Source organism: Lactuca virosa, chromosome 3, assembly GCF_052849685.1.
Source record: "Lactuca virosa cultivar CGN04683 chromosome 3, Lactuca_virosa_CGN04683_v6, whole genome shotgun sequence".
NCBI classification, from domain to species: domain Eukaryota; kingdom Viridiplantae; phylum Streptophyta; class Magnoliopsida; order Asterales; family Asteraceae; genus Lactuca; species Lactuca virosa.
Genome location: NC_136428.1, coordinates 309,428,278 through 309,436,595, shown reverse-complemented (window position 1 = coordinate 309,436,595; position 8,318 = coordinate 309,428,278).

The following is an 8,318-nucleotide window of genomic DNA, read 5'->3' as shown; positions in this document are numbered from 1 at the left end:
GCCAACCCCAGAAAACTCATGATCTCGGTGGGGGATCTCGACACCTCCCATCTCATCACCGCCTCAATCTTGGCCGGATCGACCAATATCCCATTCTGGTTAATGAGATGCCCCAGGAACTGGACCTCTCGTAACCAGAAATCACACTTGGAGAATTTGGCGTAAACCCTCTCCGATCTCAGAACTCCGAGGACCTCCCTCAAATGCTCCTCATGCTGCTCTCTGGATCTCGAATACACCAATATATCATCAATGAACACGATCACCGAACGATCCAACATCGTTCTGCACACCCTGTTCATGAGATCCATGAACGCCACCGGTGCATTGGTGAGCCCAAAAGGCATCACCATGAACTCATAATGCCCATAACGAGTCCTGAACGCCGTCTTCTGGATATCCTCATCACGCACTCTCATCTGATGATATCCCGACCTTAGATCAATCTTGGAAAACCAAGACGCTCCCTGAAACTGATCGAACAAATCATCGATCCTCGGTAGTGGGTAACGGTTCTTGACCGTTAACTTGTTCAACTCCCGGTAATCAATGCACATCCGGTGTGAACCATCCTTTTTCTTGACAAAAAGGATCCGCGCTCCCCAAGGTGAGCTACTCGGCCTGATGAATCCTTTCGCCAACAGCTCCTAAAGCTGTAAGGATAACTCCTGCATCTCTGGTGGCGCAAGGCGATAGGGTGCCTTGGCGATAGGCGCCGCTCCCGGAACCAAATCGATGCGAAACTCCACCTGCCTCTCGGGAGGCACACCCGACAACTCCTCGAGGAAAACGCCCGGGAACTCTCGCACTATCGGCACATCATTTACAGAACTAGGCATCTCCGCTGCTACTCGTGTGTCCATCACGTAGGCCGCAAACCCACTACAGCCCTGCTGTAAACTCTGTTTCGCTCTAGCAGCCGAACAGAATGCTGACCCTGAACGGGTACCCTCGCCGTACACCGTAAGAACTCCCCCACTAGGGTCTCGTATCGTCACCAACTGTCGCTCGCAGTCTATAACAGCCCCAAAACGGCTCAACCAATCCATGCCCACTATGACACACACCTCTCCCATCGCAATCGGGACCAAATCAATCGGAAACTCAACGCCGAAGATCTCGAGTACACATCCTCAAATCACATCAGTGGCGTACACCGCTCTCTCGTCAGCTATGGAAACTCGTAGAGGTCGACTCAACGCCTCCCGCTGGATACTGAGGTGCTGACTAAACGCTAACGACACAAATGACCGACTCGCACCCGAGTCAAATAACACCAAAGCAGGTACAGAACTCACAAGAAAAGTACCTACGCATATCATAATATAAGCACAATATCTCATACTCAACATAAATAAATGAAAGAATACATACCAGCCACGACATCGGGCGCTGCGCGGACCTCCTCCGTTGTCAACTAGAAGGCTCTCCTGCAAGCCTTTGGTGCCTCGGCCTTCACTGGCCAGATCTCAGTAACTCGAGCAGTAGGTGTAGATCCCTGCGCTGATCCCTGCAGTAGCTATGGGCACTCGGCCTTCCGATGGCCGGTCTGGTTGCAATGAAAGCAAAACGTGAACCCCTTGGGGCAATCCCTCGCATAATGCCCCTCCTTTCCGTACTTGTAACACACCCCAGCTCTGCACACTCCCTCGTGGCTCTTGCCGCACTTCCCACAAGTGTGGCCCTTCGGACCCCCTGATCTCGAATCAGCCGGCTTTGCCCGCTTGGCTGCCGGCTGAGACTGTGCCGCTCGCCGATCCCTCCCCTGAGACTCCGACTCCTCCCTGGCCTGATTCTCTAGCTTGATCTCCCTCTTCCGAGCATTTGCCTGAAGTTCAGCAAATGTCCGGTATGTCGAGTTCGCCACGAACTCGCGAATATCTCTCCTCAGAATGCTCAGATATCGGCTCATGCGTGTCTGCTCGGTAGACACCTGCTCAGGGCAAAACATCGCCCTCTCATGAAACTTCTGGGTAATCACAGTAACAGAATCAGTACCCTGCTTGAGGGTCAAAAACTCCTGAGCCAGTCGTTCCCTCTCCACAGGGGGAACGTACTCATCACGAAACATAGTGGTGAACCTCTCCTAGGTCACCGCAGTAAGCTCAGCGGGGGTGAAATCTGCCGATACAAACTTCCACCAGTCCTTCGCCCCCAAGCGAAGCTGGTTCAGCGCGAACCGTACTCTCAAATGCTCTGGACATGAGCAGGTATAGAAACACCCCTCAATATCAGCAATCCATCTCATCACAGCGATTGGATCCTGTGTCCCATCAAACTCGGGTGGCTTCGTGTTGCTGAACTCTCGGTACAGCAACGAGTCACCTCCCTATGGCCTGGCAGCAGTGACGGCTGCGGTGGCTACAGCAACAGCAACATCAGTAAGAGCAGCGTACCGCTCATCAAAAGTCTCGATCAACGTGGTCTTGATAGACCCGAACATCTCTGGTATCTCAGCTCGGATGGCCGCAACCACCTCCCCATGAATCAATCGGCGGATCTCCTCATCACTGACACTGCTGCTCTCAGGTGTCTGGCGTGTCCCCACCATGATGTCTCTCTGAAATACAACATAAAATATCAGAGACCCGCTCGAGTATACTCGCACTCGATAACTCAACCCCACTTGTTCCCTAGTACCCAAAAGATTCTTACTTGGACTGCGCACTGATCCGGTGTCTTCGGTAGTACGGGCCCTATACTACCGTCCACACCGCATCAGTATTCACCCCAAGTCCTCCTCCTTGGATCCCAGATCTCAAGTACTCTACATCTCGCTAGCATAGGCTACCCTTCGGTAGGCCCCTCATCAGCTCCTCGCTGCTACCTGCTTACTCTCAAGCATCTCATAGTAGCAGTAATCTCCTAGGCTAAGGCATCACAGATCAGGCCACTCTAGTCCTAATATGAATACCTAGCCTATTCTAGCATGCATAATATATCATATCATATCTCATAACTCATAATGTAAGGGTATTTTAGGAAATCACCGTTCGGGCGCTGGCTGATCGTACACACTCCTTCCTTCTGCTTTTCTCAAATTCTTTTACTTCCTTAGAAAAATTGTTTATTTTGTGAAAAAACTTCCTCAAACCCTCAGTTTGAGTTCAGATACGTCCGAAGGTGCATCCGAATCCCTCAAACCAAGGCTCTGATACCAACTTGTAACGACGTAAATTTCCAAAACAATTTTTTATTTTTAAATCGTACTTTTAATCATAAAACAATATCAAAACATAATGTATCCAATGTCATCATCACAAAACAATTCCCAGAATCTCAACATAATCTCTATGAGTGTGTACTGATCATGCCGGCGCCTTCCCGCGATCCTCACTGGTACCTGAAACACATAACACACAACACGGTAAGCATAAATGCTTAGTGAGTTCCCCAAAATACCACATACAACACATACGCCACTTGAGGCTATAGTACGACCCTCCGGTCGATGTGTCTCAGCGGAACCCTCCAGTCCCGTAGCTCGTTGGACCCTTCGGTCTGGTCTGTATCGTTGGACCCTTCGGTCCGGTCTATATCGTTGGACCCTCCGGTCCGGTCTATACAACACATAGCATACATATAACACAATGCACATAATCTCATATATACACATAGCATACAAGACCCTCCGGTCTACACATACATACCACTCTAGGTAATGTATAGTGAGAAGACTCACCTCGGGTATCTCGAATTATCTCTCACACGAATATACTGATCTAGCCCCCGCCTAATCACATACACAATATCCTCAAATAAATAATGGCTCTCAAAGGCTAGATTAAATCCCCTTCTACAATCCCTCAGAAGGGTAAAAGACCATTTTACCCCTCCTTGATCCAAAAGTCCTAATGTTGACCAAAACCCTAAAAGTCAACGAAACTCAACGGTCAAACTTTGACCCGACTCGTCGAGTGCACATGGGCGACTCGGCGAGTCCATGCGTGTCCTTTTCGCCCCTGGTCCTCACTCAATTCGCTGAGTCAACCCTACACGCAACGGGTTATCACAGGTCGCGAATCGCGGGGCAACCCGACTCGACTCGTCGAGTCCCTTATGGACTCGGCGAGTTCCTCCCATGAAAACGCTCAAATGATCTTTTGAGGTCAGATCTGCTTCACCAACCAGTAGATCTATCCTTCTAACACTCGAAAGTCACGTAAAGGTTCAAACTTTACGTTCATGCAATGCTTATAAGACCAAAAATAGAGAAATAACCTTTAAAATGGGGTTCTACTCTCAAGGCTCACATGAAACCTCATAAAGCTGGAAGCTTGGGACCTTTTGGACCTCTCAAGGTCCAGATCTATCATCTATACCCAAAGGAACCTCATATGCTTCACAATCTAACTCAAAATTGTACAAAAAGGAAACCCTAGATTCAAGGAATCTATCAAATACACGAAATGGGAAGGAACTTGTACCTCAAATCGTGAATCTCAGTGTGAACAACACAGATCCAAGCTCTACAATCGATCTAGCTTGGATTTTCCCACTCCTTCTTGCAAGATCACACCAAAGGATGAAGAATTAGCCTCCAAATTGCTCTCTAAACTCTCTTTGCTCTCTAGGGTTTTCACAGGGGAGTAGTGGCCGCAAATGACGGCCATAAGGGCCTTTAAATAGGGCTCAGGCCCTGAGATTTAGGGTTTCACTTTACAGCGCCGACTCGTCGAGTCCGGTCATTAATCCAGACAAGAACTCGCGATCCTACTCGGCGAGTCTGAGCGTCTACTCGCCGAGTCCCTCCATAAAACTCAAGATAAATAATTAAAATAAGATACCTGGGAATCCGGATGTTACAGTTTCATTAATGGAGGCCCTTGGCGGCATAGGGTGGTCCTGATGCATTTCTGCGGTGGGGGGCTCGTCGAGCACTTCTTCGGTGTCCTTATCGTCCTCATCGTCATTCTCGGTCTCATCAAACTCGTACTCCAAGTCTGTATACTCATCTTCCTCCTGGTCAAGGGCTGCCTCGGGTCCTACCACGGGGTCTTCTTCAATTTCTCCCTGAGCCACTAAGTTCTGGTAGAATTGAATGCCCTGATACGCTCCGTCCATGGCAGCTGTGCGAGAAACTGGGGGTGAGAAGGGTGAAAAGGGGTGTAAGACGTCATAAAAATTATAATCAAGTATGCATATAGTATTTCCAAAATACTCCTATAGTATTTTAATTATTTATGTTTGAATTCCTGCGAAGTTTTGGGTATGAGGTGAGTTTCCAAGTCAACTTCCCGCCATAATTACCCCCAAACACATGTTGGTCATATTTTGAATAAATATAGTTGATCAGGCTATATTTACCCCCAATATAACCACATAATTGTCCGGGTTTAATCACATCGTTCCATCTCCTCTAGAGACTTTTAATGTTATAGTTTTAATGTATGCACTTTATTCAGAGTGTTTTAGTCCCATTGTATTTATAGTTGCATATCATGTATGGTTAGATATGCTAGTTCACTATAAACCTGGCTCTGATACCAACCAGTCACACCCCCGAACCAGACGACGGAAACGTCCGGGGGCTCGTGTGACTATAAATTGAAATATCATCACAATGAATATACATGAAACATAACACAATCATCACCAACATTACTTATTACAACTGGCATTGTTCACATCAAGTACATTGTTTTACATTACATATTTCGAAGACATAAATTGTACGATAATTGACATATGCATAAAAGAAATCCCAAAATACTCTCGATGATTCTTCAGCTTAACGATTACCTGAGAATACAAGTTATTTTGAAAACGGTCAACATATATAATCTTGGTGGGTTCATAAGCATGTTTGAATAAAAGTCTTTGTATCTTTTGTAAACCCAGAAAATCTGATATTTTCTGTAAAACGTCTGAAAAATGATGTGAAAATCGAGTATAAATGCATGTGTGAATTTCATAGCAGTAACATATAGAAATGCAGTTCAAATTTCTTTGTATTCTTTCTGTTGTATGTAAGTAGTATTTGAATAATAGAATTTCCCCTCAAAATCCGATATTTTCTAATTTATAAAAACGTCACGGTCCTTGCACTGTCGAAATGTTTTGTATCATTATGACTTACAAGTTTTTAATTTTCCGTAATGTCTTAATGGAAATGGATCTCTATATGAGTCGTTATAACCATACATGATAGTGACTGATTTGCCTGTCTTGGCATTTTTCCAAATGCCAGATTTTCGTTCAACGTTTTGTCACCCTAGACTGGCCTAGTCTAACTGTAGCGAACAGCTCAGGTGTGGGGGAGTCACCCCCGTATAGATCTATACACAAACTCTCGCTCTCCCTCCAGGAGACTCTGATTATAACTACAAGTTACGGCCATACACTCAGTGGTGTCAACCGACACGTCTCACTAGATCCCATTTGTATTCAGATGAATTTGTATAATGTTATATGTATTTAGATGTTCGATCACTAGATAATGTATGAAATGATAAGATAAGGCCCAACAAACATGAAAAAGTCAACTATGGCCCATTAGACGTGTAAGTTATTTCCACGCTAAATTAGCATGTAAACGGGCCACTAAGGCCCAATAACATGTAAATGCTAAATTAGGCCCATTTAGCATGTAATTGGGTCACTTAGGCCCAATAGATATGTGATGAATACATTGGGCCCAATAAACATGTAATTGGACCATGAAGGCCCAATAAACATGTATAGCAATTACTAGGCCTAATAATAGCACTATTGTTGTATTTCCCTTGTTCGTTATAGTATAGTTTGTTAGGTGGTAATGGGAAGGAACTTGTACCTCAAAACGTGAATCTCAGTGTGCACAACACAGATCCAAGCTCCACAATCGATCTAGCTTGGATTTTCCCACTCCTTCTTGCAAGATCACACCAAAGGATGAAGAATTAGCCTCCAAATTGCTCTCTAAACTCTCTTTGCTCTCTAGGGTTTTCACAGGGGAGTAGTGGCCGCAAATGACGACCATAAGGGCCTTTAAATAGGGCTCAGGCCCTGACATTTAGGGTTTCACTTTACAGCGCCGACTCGCCGAGTCCACTCAGCGAATCGTCGAGTCCGGTCATTAATCCAGACAAGAACTCGCGATCCTACTCGGCGAGTCTGAGCGTCTACTCGCCGAGTCCCTCCATAAAACTCAAGATAAATAATTAAAATAAGATACCTGGGAATCCGGATGTTACAGTTTCATTAATGGAAGCCCTTGGCGGCATAGGGTGGTCCTGATGCATTTCTGCGGTGGGGGGCTCGTCGAGCACTTCTTCGGTGTCCTTATCGTCCTCATCGTCATTCTCGGTCTCATCAAACTCGTACTCCAAGTCTGTATACTCCTCTTCCTCCTGGTCAAGGGCTGCCTCAGGTCCTACCACGGGGTCTTCTTCAATTTCTCCCTGAGCCACTAAGTTCTGGTAGAATTGAATGCCCTGATGCGCTCCGTCAATGGCAGCTGTGCGAGAAATTGGGGGTGAGAATGGTGAAAAAGGGTGTAAGACGTCATAAAAATTCTAATCAAGTATGCATATAGTATTTCCAAAATACTCCTATAGTATTTTAATTATTTATGTTTGAATTCCTGCGAAGTTTTGGGTATGAGGTGAGTTTCCAAGTCAACTTCCCGCCATAATTACCCCCAAACACATGTTGGTCATATTTTGAATAAATATAGTTGATCAGGCTATATTTACCCCCAATATAACCACATAATTGTTCGGGTTTAATCACAGCGTTCCATCTCCTCTAGAGACTTTTAATGTTATAGTTTTAATGTATGCACTTTATTTAGAGTGTTTTAGTCCCATTGTATTTATAGTTGCATATCATGTATGGTTAGATATGCTAGTTCACTATAAACCTGGCTCTGATACCAACCAGTCACACCCCCGAACCAGACGACGGAAACGTCCGGGGGCTCGTGTGACTATAAATTGAAATATCATCACAATGAATATACATGAAACATAACACAATCATCACCAACATTACTTATTACAACTGGCATTGTTCACATCAAGTACATTGTTTTACATTACATATTTCGAAGACATAAATTGTACGATAATTGACATATGCATAAAAGAAATCCCAAAATACTCTCGATGATTCTTCAGCTTAACGATTACCTGAGAATACAAGTTATTTTGAAAATGGTCAACATATATAATCTTGGTGGGTTCATAAGCATGTTTGAATAAAAGTCTTTGTATCTTTTGTAAACCCAGAAAATCTGATATTTTTTGTAAAACGTCTGAAAAATGATGTGAAAATCGAGTATAAATGCATGTGTGAATTTCATAGTAGTAACATATAGAAATGCAGTTCAAATTTCT